The 14,147-nt window shown below is 43.0% G+C and overlaps 1 pseudogene; it reads right to left on the bottom strand.

Annotated features, from left to right (window-relative positions):
* Window positions 1-14,147, bottom strand: part of LOC108403857 (dynein axonemal heavy chain 9-like) — a 594,862-nt pseudogene that overhangs the window by 35,880 nt on the left and 544,835 nt on the right.

Raw genomic sequence — 14,147 nt, 5'->3', positions numbered from 1 at the left:
AGAATGTGTATTTCCCTTATGTGGAATATAACATCTAGAAAATTTAGCAGTCTGGCCTCTGGTATGGAATATGTAGGAGTTTAGGCAAGGCCCGTTTAGGAAAAAGATACTCAAGATGCATGCAGCTATCAATTCTTATCACCAGAACATGAGCATCAACCTCCTTCTTGAAGGCAGTATGCTTACTGGTAAGTGTGTGACTGGCATAGCATGTCAATTAGGTTTATAGCAACTTAACATGCAGACTTACAGAAAGCTCCCCCATAGTTTTTCCAATGAAAGGCCTAAGCCTGGCTCCCCTAGGCATATTGGGAATTGAGAGCTGGTTGTACTCAGGAGGCACTGGGAGGAGTCAGCTGTGCAGGGGCCCAGTTGCTCCACAGCCCAGTAGCTCTATCCCTTGCTCCCGCTGCACGCTTGTCTACCTGGCTGAATCTGCTCTTTGCAGGCAGGCATTCCTCTTCCCTCCCACCTGGGGCCTCACCTGCGTGAAGTTGTCCAGGGCCTTGTGCAGGTTGGCATGCATGCCCGTGGGAGGCTCATTGGTGATTTTAATGGAGTTCTCCAGGATGCCCTGGGGGATGAGGTGACCCTCAGGGGAGGGTGTAGGCGCCGCACTGATGAAGACCCTGAACTCTGGGTGGCTGTTCTCGCTGTGCTCCTCCAGCTTTTTCTCCAGGGTGCTGAGCCACTTGGCCACCAGGTAGATGTTCTGGTGGGAAGGAAGGACCCCCTTCAGTGCAGGCCTCTGACTTGTTGTTTGCAATGAATGGTTTGGGGAAGGCAGCTCGAGGAGGGACCTGGCCCTAGCGTCAAGTGAGTCACATGGCAGTGTGAGTCTTGGGGCTCTCAGTCATGGGGCCATCTAGTATCCTTCAGTTGAACCGCATCCCTGTCCTAAATCTAACAACATGCTCTCAGACTTGACTATGTATCCGAGTCTCCTGAAAGGCTTGGTAAAACAGATTCTCAGGCCCCGCCCCAGTGTGTGTAATTCAGCAGGTCTGAGGTGGGGCCTGAGATCTGCATTTCCAGCAATGTCCCTGTGTCGCTGATGCTGCTGGTCTGGGGGCCACACTTTGAGTCTAACACGCAGTTACATTCCAAGTGCAGATTCCCGTATCTGATACCTGCTTGGTTGAGCCCTTAATACTCAAAAGTGGGGTCCATGGACCTTCACTTTGGCATTATCTGGGAGCTAGTTAGAAATGCAGACTCCTTGTCCCCCAGACTTAGTGAATCAGTGCATTTTAAGAAGATCCTCCAGTGATTTGTATGCATGTTAAAATTTGAAAAGCACTGACTTAATTAAGCTTCTGCTAGCTAGCTCTCTCCACTCCTCTCTCCCTCTCTCCAAACCATTCTGCTAATCGTTGCCAGACTTATCTTCTCAAAACACACAGACGTTGCTGTGTGCTTTCTGGGAGGACTCTCTACTCCAAGCCTGAGTGCCTTTGTCTGCTCTTAGAGCCGTGCTCCTCCAGCCCCCATCTGGTTCCTGTCTGCTGTCTGCCGTGCTCCTCCAGCCCCCATCTGGTTCCTGTCTGCTGTCTACCTGTCTATCTGAACCTCCATCTATTTCTCAGCACTACTTTGCAGAATGCACGTTCACGCCAGTAAGGATAGTCACTTTCCTTCATTGCAATATGTTTCATTAGGATGGTAGATGAAAGCTCCTCAATAGATATTTGAGGACAGCCACTCAGAGAGCCTTAAATACACACATTGGCCCAGAGCACACTACTCGGGCCGAGCAATCTGGTTTCTGACTGCTGCTTTCTCTTCTATGAAAAGAGAAGTAACAATAATGTTTGCCATACTTGTATTACAGAGTTGCTGCAAATAACCACAGGGAATGTATTTGAAAGGTTTCTATACTGCAAAATGCTCTGAGTTAGTAGTGGTTACTGAAATGAAAATTTGTTAAAGAATTCATTTATAATCATTCTGTTGGAGTCGAGATTTTAGTGGGCTGCCTGGAGGGCCAGGACTCGGTCAGCCAGGCAGGGCTGGAGACCCACAGATAAGTGCTCTGTTTCCTCAGGAATTCAGTTTCTGGATTTGATCTTGGAGAGCTCTCAGGAAACCACATCAATGTGCATGTGGGGGCCCTGGGCTGCCGGTATGTGCTGGAGGGCACTCTGTTCATTGTCTGAATGGCTGGGTTCCCAAAGGTGCCAGGGCCCAGAAGGGGGTTCTCTGGCAAGTGATCCTGAGATGGTTGTGGGGGACACACTTGCCCAGCACCATGCTGATCACATGGGAGGGCGCAGGACCCCAGCTGTTGTCATCTTTTCACCTGATATCCTCACTGATGCTGGTAAAAGAGTCCCAGGGAATGGCAGATCCCTCAGTTGCTAGGCTTCAAATAAATAATAGGCTAATTAGGATGAAAACCCTGTAGCAAGATGTGATGCCATAACAGGTCAGGGGCCAGAGGAAGTTTCTGGTAACTAAAGCCAAGAGAGGATGGAGTAACTTTGTTTTCCTTTTTTTTCATTTATTTTTTGTTTTATTGATTTCTTCAATGATTCTTTTTCCCAACAGGCTTTTGTTGAGTGCATACTATGTTCCTGGTAGTGTGCTAGGTGCTAAAAGGTGATTCAGAAACATAGCTCTCCCTAAGAACATGTAGGTAAGGACATACTCGTATATTTACTAAATCATTTCAACATAGCCACAGGCACTTGAATAGAGGTTTGTAGGGTGTTATGGAGGAAAACAGAAGTAAGCCACTTCTTCTACCACAGCCACAGTATCCATGCAGCATAGATCAGGAATAAGGGACAGGCCATGATAGAAAAGGGGGTAGCCTTTATTTCCTATACGCATTCAGTGAAATGGCCAGATTTCCATGCACCAACATGAACTGTCAGTGAAGAGGCTAACTTCTAGTTAGAAGTGTGATGTTCTGGTTGCACAGGTAATGAAGGACATATAATGTGTAACACAATAGAAAGGTACAGTAGAGGACAATTCCTGAAATGCATGGGAAGACATCTACAGCTGAAAAAAGAATTGGCTTCCTTGGTCTTTAACTGCACGCCAGCTTCCTGAGTGTGTATCGAAACAGGCATCAGCTTCCATGTAAACAAGAGTGGCGGAAGCCTGTGTGGGGTGGGGGCAATGAGGAGTTATCAGGAGGTGGGGTGAGGAAGAGGACACAGGAAGGAGGACAAATGGAAAGAGAAACCAGCAAGTGAAAGCGGTGGGGGTGTAGAGGGAAAGGTGGGTGAGTGGGGAAAGGAGCCCAGAGGAGCCCAGAGATTGTGATGTGAAGTCCAGAGGGTTCTAGGGTCAAGCATGACCCCCACCAGGGCAGAGGGAGCATACCTGCAAAATCACCCAGTGACCCTTCCTGGCGGCCAGGTCCAGGGCAGCCTCAGCCACTGCCTCCTGTCCTTGCCCCAGAGACACGTTATGGAAGTTCTGGTTGTTGAAGGTATATCCAAGTTTTCTACCTAAAAGGAGCATGGGGTTGTTATGATTATCTCTTGTGTCTATTGATCTGTGTTGGTGCATGTTCATAAGGCAATGCACATCTCCACACCACTCCCCAAGCACAGGCATGCCTGAATCCATATCCTGAGCCTCAGGTACCAGCCCCTTTCCTTCATGGTGGGGTGGGCATGGGGGCTATATCTCCCAGCTCTTTGCTCCCAAGTGAAAGGAAGCCCTTGTCTAGACCAAAATTGCTTCATCCGCCACTCTTCATTTAATCCACAAGAATGGATAGACATGCTGACGATCTTCGGTGCAGCTTCATGTGAGGACCACACATTGGTCCACTACCTACAGAGTGAAAAGGCTCAAAGGGTAGCAAGCACGGGAGTGTGGCGTCTGCTGACTTGCTTTGTCCTCTGAACATATATTTTCCCTGGAACTTTACTGGGAGGTGTGGCCAGTAGGGGCAGGATTCAGGGAGTTATGACTTCCTGGACTTTATGTAGAATTAACCACCTCCCTTATTATTCCCAGCACCTGGAAATGTTTTAGCTCATTGTTTTGCATGAATTAGAGTAAAGAGAGGTAAGAGGCAAGAAAAGAAGGGGCTTGGCTGTACACGTATAAGTGTATCTAGATAAAGGGTTGCCGGTGTCAGGAACGGAGTATGGAAACTGCTACACCAACACAAATATCACAGCCATATCATTGGAGTGAGGCCAGTGCTCATGCATTGTTCTGGAAGCCCCAGAAAAACTTCACACAAAGGAAGAAATGACCTTCATATAGACGACTAATTCTGCTTGGGCACTGTGATCAGCCCTATAGGATAAAGCATAGGGAAACTGCATAATATGTTTCAGACAAAAGGATTATAAAAGTGTTTAATACCAGGAAGGGATCATTGAGAGATTTTTTTCTAGGGAGATGAAGTATACAAGAGAAAAAAGGACAGATTTAAAAAGAGAAAAAGAATAAAAATCTGTATTTCAAAAATGTACTTTCAGGGGAACTAAAATTGAAGACATCATTTGATACTTGTAAGAAAATTTAAAGAAAACTGTTAATATTGGATATTTCTTTTAAGTACTGAGAAAAATACAGCATCTCCTTCAACTGTATAAGACAAAGCAGCATAACTTTTTGTAGTGAGGAATAGTTATTACAGATTCAACTGAGATGAGCCCAACCCCAAGACATACCGTTATTAAATCCAATAAATCCTAGCTGGCAATAGACTTTAGAACAAGGGATATAAACAATTTATTCGAGAAAATACCAGGATAAAAGGTGCTGGGATTATTAGATAGCCTTGGTGACATTTCTACTCACCAAAGAGCCTATTTCTTTTCTTTATTAGCAAGATATGGGATAAACGGGGCTTAATAAAGATTAGTTTGAGAACTGCAGAGTGGGAGGACTGTTGAGGCAAAATGTAGCACCACGCAGGCTAGATGGGGTCAGTTTGCATTAATCTAGGCTCGAGGAATAATGAGGAGTCTGAGGACAAAGCAGTGGATGCCGGAGATGTGGAGAAGGGGGAGACCGGTGGGGTTCTCAACTGACGGGACATTCAGCCGGAGATGACGGCGTGGCACGCGGGCCTTGCAATGTGCTGAGGCTGCCTTGCAGAGCCCTTCTGTTTTGCAAGTTGAGGCCCTCAAGATGCCTTGCTGGGTCGTCTAGCCAACTACACTCACTTGGGTTTCTACCTTCACATTACTTTGCGGTTTGGGTTCCACCCCCCTCCCACTCCCACGGCCTTTAACTCATCTTTCTGTTTCTGATCTTGTTTTCAACTTTCCCTATGGTGGTGTTACCTGGAATGGTGCCCCGTTGTAAACCTTGACATCTTCACAGTGTGTACCCCTCACCTTCATTACTTTTGAGACAGGAACAGTGGGTGTAGTCAGAGTAGGGTGAGGGCCTCCAGAGGGGGCAGGGTGGGATATCTGCAGTCAGAGCAATGTAACTGCATGCAAGGAAACCCCCCTGCTAAAACTCTATGTTAAACATTAAGCTCTTGAATCATTCTTCAGTGAAATCAGTTAATGTTCCCCAGATAAAGAAGAGTAGCATATGTTTTATTATGCTAACCTTTTCTAATCATGTGTAAGGTTCTCTTTAGCATACCAAAAGACCCAGGCCTATGTGCTGTCTTTCCTCCTTCAGATTTGATGAAGTGATTTTGAAAACTGGGCAACTAATTTTGCAAGTAAGCCCAGGCATAAACAACACAGTAAAAGGCAGAAAGGATTCCACCTTAAAGATAAGATTGCATTTTAATACCCAACAAGTTAAGACGTTAGAAATTCTTAACTTAACTTTTTAACAAACAATACCTCAGCCCACCTTGGGAGGCAGAGCAGGTGGCCTTGTTTTCTGACCCCCAGACCAAGATGCTGGTATCTCAGGGAGAAATCATCAGAGGAAGTAGCTTGTGTTAAGTTAATTATAAATATTCAGAGACCACTTAACAAGTCCACACCCCTAAGTTTTTTTCATGTTCTCGAAAAATCCTCAACTGTCTATAAAACCCCCTAGGCAACGGACCACTATGGACTCTCTTGTTCCCTCCTGGCATGAGCCAGGAGCTCTATTCTCTCACTTTATCTCTAAATAAAAGCCTGTACCTTGCTCTCCTACCTTGACTGTGAAGCTCATTCTTCGGCTCTGCAAACAAGAACCCCATCATCACTTTGAGGACAGTGCAGCTTCCGCAGCCCTCTCCCTGGGTCCACGTGCTGGTGGGGCTGGGTGGAAGGCAGACCTGTTTCTAGTCTACTCTTTTTCCTTGTAGGCTATTTCCTCTCTGTCCTCATATAAAAACCCTTTCTCTTTTAAAGCACATATCATCTGCTTACATTATCTCCAAACATGTTCCATGCCTTCTCACCTCCCAGTGAGATTCACTTTTATTAGGGGATTTGGAACTTGCTGGAAAATCTTCCATACTTCCTATTTCATCATTATCTCGGTAAGTGTTAATGTCACTATGGATGACTCAGCCAACATCCAGCCTCAAGCTTTCTCATCTTCAAAGAATTTAACTCCATTCCATTTCTGTTTCCCACTACCAATGGCTGCACCCAAGCCTTTATTCACTGAGAACCATCCCATGTCTAAAACATTATTTCTTCATGTCTACTTATGACTGTAACTTCCTACTTTCCAGATAGTTCATTCTCTTACTCCCTCCTCACCTAATATTATACTTCAGTGAAATGTCCAGTCTAGTGGTTCCTCTATTTTTTCTACTCTTCACATTTACCTTCCTCCTATTTTAATGTGGACCCAATAATCCTTAATCTTTAATTGGAATGATGATCTCACAAGATCTTCAACTCCATTGCCCTCTTCTACTTCTATGTCACCCAGTTGTTTATAAAACCTCAATCCTGAGTGAATCTAGTATTAATAAAAGAGAAAAAGAATACATTTGGTGAATTGGAACCACCAAAAATTCATGATTTTCAACCCCAGTGCTGCTTGGTAATCTTTTCATTCACCCAGAAATCCCCTTTCTTTAAAATTCCTAAGGGATCTCACCCTTTTCACTGTCAGCAGTTTGCTCCACTTTCTACTCCCTGAGAAAACACATGCCATCAGGCAGACATTCCTTCAACTCACTGCCATATTGTGTGCATCTCTGCACACCCCTATTACGTCTCCATCTCTGTACCTCCCCACCCTGATGGAAGATGTGTCCTCCCCCGCCTGCCACTCGTCTGTCCTCCGAATCCCATCTCTTCTTGTATCCTCAGTTGTTACCTCTCTGTTCGCTCTCCTGCTCCTGAGCACATGACCAAATGAGTCTCTCTCAACACAGAACATGATGCTCTGCCAATCTCGAATCTGCTTTCTAAACACTGCACATGCTCCAACCTAATCAACTTTCAACTGACTGTTAAAGACAAGAGAAAGAGGCCAGGAGCAATGAAAAAGAGACTCTAAGCAAAGTGTTGGTGATCTGGCTGCAAAGACAAAAATTGAAAACTATTTCTCTGGACACACCTGGTAGTAGGCTTATAAAAGTCGAAGTGAGCTCACAGTTTTGACCCACATGTTGGAAAGAGAAAAAAGAGGCAGTGGACAGCAAAGATGGTAGATAGAGCTTATTTCTGATCACAAAACATAGATAACAGTATTGTTTTGGCAAAGCCTGGTAGCTGAACAAAGGAGGATGGAGACCAAGCAAGACCGTGCTGGAGTCAGGCTAAAGCAAGACCAGAGAAGGTGCTGTGTTAGGGTGGAAAGGGGGGCCCTCTTTGTGGAGGGCTGAAGACAGAGCTGTGCTAGCAAAGGGTGCAGCAGCAGGATGGAAAAGAAGGGCAGACCGAGCTGTCTGTCTAGAGAACAAATTTTCATCTTCATTATCATGCCATAGGATACCACTGTGCTTTTAACATTTAAAAGCCTTTCCCCACCTGAGGTTTCTGTTTATCCTCACAGTAACCCTAGGAGGAAGGTAGGACGGGCATTGGAAGCGATGAGTGAGTGCTGTTAGATGAAGCAAGAGCAACAATCAACTTGCCGATAAGCAAGTGTGGCTGATTCAGAAAGAAGGTGATGAGAAAAGACAGAGAAAGTGCTGCTAAAAGGTTAATTCAAGAGGGCAAAGGGGGGGAACAGTGGGAATAGATGGGGTAGGTTTCATGTTAACACAGAGGCCAAGAAGGATGGATGGAATTTTCTCCTTCTCCTCTTCCTCTGCTCTTTCAAAATTGTTGAGGAAGGAAAACCTTGGAGGAGACCAAGAGGCACAAAGTGCCAGAAAGGCACAGGTCAATGGACAAGATTCAAGGGCTTAGAGAACTCCCAAAATCATATTCTGAATTTTTTTGTCTGTAGGTTTGTGCCTAGTGGGAGGGGGGATGGAATGAGAATGAGGGAACAAAAGGATAGAGAAGAGAAGGAGTTAAGGACATAAATCCCATATGCAAAGATGAGAAAGGATACTAAGGTTTGTAAGAGTGTAAACAGAGTAAAGCAGGGAACTGTCTGATACACAGGCTCTGCCTGAGCGTAGAGGCCTAAGTCTACTTGAGCTGGGGCTAGGGAGAGAGAGGAATGTATTAGTGTCATTCATGTAGATTCCAAACTTGAGAATAAGAACCCATCAGGCAAACTGATGAGATACAAGATGCAGAAAACATGGATGTCACCCAAGCATATGTTTTAAATGGGTGAATTAGAAAATAAACCAACCATTGAGAAGGCAAGGATGGAGGAAGAAAGAGAGAAAGAGGCACAGGTACCTGAGCAATCTTGCTGATGAACACAAGTATTGCCTCTGGTAAGGAAATATGCACTAACATTAAGGCAAGGACAGGGCTGAGATAATGAATTCAGAGGCAGATAACCAATATGGATCTGGGAAGGGTCAGCTTGTTGGAAATGACAGGAAGCTTCAAACTACATGATGGAATAGTTGGAGGTCACGTGACAAAGAATAATAGGGAACTGCTCATAAATAGGGCATATAAAAGCTTCCTAAAAGGAAAATGTTAAATAAGAATGAGGACACCTGATTGGTCAATATGAAAGGAATAAAACCTCCAGAGGACAGAAGAAATACAGAACTTTATGGAAGTGGAAGTCAGGAATAACAGCTATGACAAAAGTTCTTATGATGTTCATTCATTCATTTGTTTGTTAATTCATTCAACAAGTATTTATTGAGCACATTCTCTGTGCTAGTTATACTTTTAGGCACTAGTTAAAAAATGATGAGCAAGATGACATCAGGGTTTTAGTGACAAGCAGGTAGGAAAACATACATTAAAATTATAAAAGGATTTAATTAGAATTATATTAAATGCTCTGAAGCAAATATACGTATAATGGGGAACCAAATTTTGCAGGGAGAAGATCAGGAGAGGCTGACCTGCAGGATGAATAGACATTGAACTGTTGAAGAGCTGGGCAGAGGTATTTCAGATAAAAGGAACTGCCTGTGAAATGCCTTAGGTCAGGAGGGCTCAGGTGTGATTGAGCATCCTACCGGCATAAGACCTCACATGAACAAAACTGACTTCCAGGAGACATTGAGCATTGTGGCCACATTTTGAGTAAAAATTATTTTGGACCTAACAAAACTATCAAACAGGTATATGGGCAAAATTGAAGCCTTTTTACACACCCAAGGATTCAGCAGTTTTCCTTCCCATGGTTCTTTTTGGATGGCTTATGCTAGGAAAAGTAGGGTGGAAACTGAAAATAAAAGAGATGGGATAATAAAAGACAAAGATAGTAGAAATAAACTAGAATATAAAGAAAAGAAGCCCCAAGGTTATAATTTCCTAGGAGGCTAAATGAAATTCATCTTTTTTAAGACAGGATATAAGTGGGCTCTAGGTAAAGCATTTTCAAGAAGAATAAAGTGGATAGTTTCCTATACATACAATATTGTGTGAGATAATAGTGGTAATGGTAGAGGGGGCATTTGTTTCTTTTCTTAAGAACAAGGGAAAAGCATTTAGAAACTTCAGGAAAAATGAAAAGCAATCTAATAAAATCATCATCTAAATATGAAGCAAACTAAAATTTCACATGACTTTGAGTCTCTATGCTGAGAACATTCTTTGTTGAGAGACCCCAAGAGATTATGGATTATGACATTGGACTCATAAAGAAGGAAATGTAATCCTAGTGCATTTACTTTCTTCTGCAGCAAATCATATGTACTTACTAATTATAATATAAATGCTATTTAGTGGCTTTCAGATATTATAATTAACCCAATACTAGGCATGAATAAATTAATGATGGAATAAATTAAGAAGGAATATATATTCATCCTTGACTGTGTACAATTAAAAGTATAGCTAGTGCAAGTTGGAAAATGGAAGTCTCAGTTTACCTAGAGGGAAGATAAGAGAAATTATGTAAAATTTAGGGAATAAAAAATTTTACTAACAGTATTTAAGTTAACATAGCCAATAGAGGAAATAAACATCAAAGTTTGGGAGGTATTTACCAACAAATTCAATCATTCAGATGGACAAATTCCTAGAAAAGAAACAAATTACCAAAACTGACTCAAGGAGAAGTAGAAAATCTGAATAGACTTACAGTAAGAGAAGCTATTAAACTAGTAATTAAAAAACTCCCCATGAGGAAATCTCAGGCCCAGTTGGCTTCACCACTGACTTCTACTAATCATGAATAATTAATATCAATCTTTCATAAAAATCTTTCAAAAAAAATAGAAGAGGAAACAACACTTCCTAACTCATTCTGATGGGTACATTATAAGTCTTATCCTGATGTTGAAACTGGACAAAGACATCACAAGGCAAAAAAACCAATAGGACAATATCTCTTATGCATATAGGTTTAAAAGTCCTCAAAAAAATTAGAAAATCAAATATAACAATATATAAAAAGGATTATACACCAGGAAATCAATTAATGTAACATACCATGTTAATAGAAAAAAGGACAAAATGATATTACCATCTCAATGATAGTTGACAAAATCCAACATTTTTTCATGATAAAAGGAAAAAAATTCAACAATTGAGGAACAGAAGGCAACTTTCTCAATCTGATAAACCTGACAAAAGACATCTACAAAAAACGCACAGCTAACATCACACATAATGATAAAGACTGAATAATTTTCTCCTAAGCTCAGGAACAAGACAAGGACATCCAAACTTGTAATTTCTATTTAATGTTGTACTAGAAATTTTAGCCAGGGCAATTGGGCAAGAAAAAAAAATAAACATGCATCCAGATTGGAACAGAAGTAAAACTATCTCTATTCATAGATTATATAATCTTGTATCTAGAAAATCTAAAGGAATTTACTTTAAAATGATCCTGGATTGTTGGAGTGGGCCCAATGTAATCAGGAATCCTTATAAGGAAAAGAGGGAAGCAGTAAGACCCATTTATGATTTCTGACCCCCAGAAATGTAACATAACAAATTGGTGTTATTATAAGCCTCTAACTTTGTGGCAATTCATTAGAGCAGCAATAGGAAACTAAAAATGGAAGGCAGACTGGAGAAATAGAGGGGCCTGGAGGAGGCAGGTCTCTGTCAGCCATATTAAGGAGTTCGGGCTTTATTCTGAGGGCAATAGGAAGCTGTGAAAGGCTCATACTTGTATTTCAGAATGATTGCTCCAGCTAAAGTAAGGGGAAGGGGTGGGTGGGGGGCAGGCAGGACAAGGTCACATGAGCCTGTTACTGTGGCTTCTACCTTACGCAGCCCAGAGAAGTCCTTTCTCTGGTGAGGATCCTCTGTTGTTGGTTCAGCAATGACTCTGACTTCTGTATGTTTAGCAAATATGGAATATTGCATAATGAGGATTGAGTCAAGAAGAGAAACACTAACAGATGCAAAGAGTGAAAATTCATGGGGCTGGTGCAGCCTCAGCTCCACAATGAGGTTTCCTCACCTTGATTCTCCACATCTTTCAGTGGGTCTACCCCTGGAGACAGGATAAAAAACATGGGAGTGGCTGGTCCTGATTCCTCAAATGAGGCTGCAAAGTCGAGGGCTCTTCCCACCACGTATTTGCTTCCTAACTTCTCCTCAACGAAGTCTCTGCCATAAAAAGAAGTGCACATATGTATACCAGTCACAAAATAATGACATTTGAGAAATGGAGGCCCTATGGAAATGGAAGGATGTTCTCAAGGTCATTGGCTTGGTAGTTACAGGTCCCAACTCCAAGTTGGCTACTTATCTATTCAGTCAACATTTACAGCCTATGTGCTGGTTGCCAGCCTGCTTACCTAGATCAGGACTCCTGAATCCCCATCCATCCAGGCCAGCGCTGACTTCCCTGTGAAGCCTGGGTGTCCAGCCACATCACTACCATCCGTCAGAAGACTGCTAGGACCAACGCCTTCTGGAAGCTTACGGCAGCCAAATCCTGCCTACTTTGTATCCCTGAGATCCTCTCTACCTACTTCAGATTAGGGGCCCTCAAGTTCTATTCGCACATGTTCTATCATTCTGTGTTTCCTTTCATCTTACTCCACTTACCAGTGGTCCTTCCAAACAAGCAAAGCCTTGCAGCTACACCCACTTTCCACCCCGCCCAACTCCTGGCCTTAACTCTTCCCCAAGGACACGACTTCCCCTGTAGCCTCCGCAGTTAGGCTCATTCTCCTACATCTGACCTATCTCAGGACTGGAAGGTGGGGTCATGGTCCTGCCCACTGATGACTGCTGTTTCCAAACCATCACTTCACTCTGGTGGCTCTGTTGAGACTTGGCTTCCCTGCCGCATCCCCACTACCCCAGCACATCAGCGTCACCTGTCATTCCTTTGGTCACTCTACTCACTCACTGGACGCGGGGCTACTTGGCTCATGGACTTTTTCTCCCCCAGCATGAGTGACACCAACATCTGTGTGGAAAATCCTCCAGATTCTTAATGATTTTCATTTCTTCCCCACTTCAGCCACCTAATTCCATGGCCACAGCCTCATCATTGTCATTACTTGGTAACTTTTTCTATGTCTGAGATCTTACATGGAAACATCCCACCCTGGCCCAAACATTCTATTAGCAATTTACAATTCACCCTTACTTCACCTGTTTTGGGCCTGTGTTGGTGTCACACTACAGATGCAGGATTTTCAGCATTTTGTCCTCCCTGTTTTTGTTTCTTGGTGTTTTTGCTATTATCCCCTTACTCTCTTCATTTCTTTCCTATCCAGTGTAGACTCTGTGGCCTATAGCTTCTCTCTTTTTTAACTTTATTAAGGTATAACTGACACACCATAAAAGTCACCCATTTTAAATGTACTATGCAATAATTTTAAATAAATTTACTGAATTGTACAACTTTGTAAAACTTCCAGTTTTAAAGCATCTTCATCATACCACCAAGATCACTCTTGACTATTTAGATAATTCCTATTCCTACCCTCCAGCCCCAGGGAACTACTTACCTGCTTTCCATCTCTATGTTGCATGACCTATGACAACATTCTCACATCCCTTGTCTAACTTTCTGACATACCAACTTGAAATGACCTGTGCTTCAGATCGACTTAACTCTGAATCTACACCTAGGCTGTTGGACGCTGCTGTAGAAAATAATCCAATGGTGAAGGTTGGTACAAATGCAGGACACAAATACAAATGTGGGATAGTAAGTAGGTGGGCCCTCAACGCTGCTTGAAATTCTTTGGGTTTCCCTACCCAGCCTTTCCTCTGATTTTTCACAGATCCTGTTTCAAACCTTCTGCACTCTCTTCAAGTATCCAATTCTGCCACATTCCCTTTCACACAAACTCAACTGATGATCTTCCTCCCTACCTCTCAGAGAAAATAGAAGTCATCAGACAGAATCCTCAATTTTCTGCCATTTTCTGCCACCTTAGCTAAAGCCATACCTATCTTTCTCTCCTGTTTTTGTTTTTTGTGTGTGTGTGAGGAAGGAGCTTTTCTTTTTCCTAAGGAGGAACTTTCCCTCTGTTTTCTGGATTCCATTATCTCCTACCACATTCGAGGTGACCAGCATCCCTCTTAATGCTGATGTCAATGAGCACCTTTTTCGAAACTGTTCACTTAGATATTAAGAAAACACATGGTAAACAGAGCAACAGGCCTCATAGGGTTGTGGATGTTTATACTAAGGCTCCCATTACTACAAGCACATGACCTTTGTGCTCAGTCCTGCTAGCTGGGCCATGTTAAGATTGCCCCACGCCTACCCTGGGCCTTCCCACTGGC

The sequence above is a fragment of the Manis javanica genome, chromosome 4 (genome assembly GCF_040802235.1).
Source record: "Manis javanica isolate MJ-LG chromosome 4, MJ_LKY, whole genome shotgun sequence".
Lineage (NCBI taxonomy): Eukaryota > Metazoa > Chordata > Mammalia > Pholidota > Manidae > Manis > Manis javanica.
This window is presented reverse-complemented; position numbering and strand designations above follow the sequence as displayed.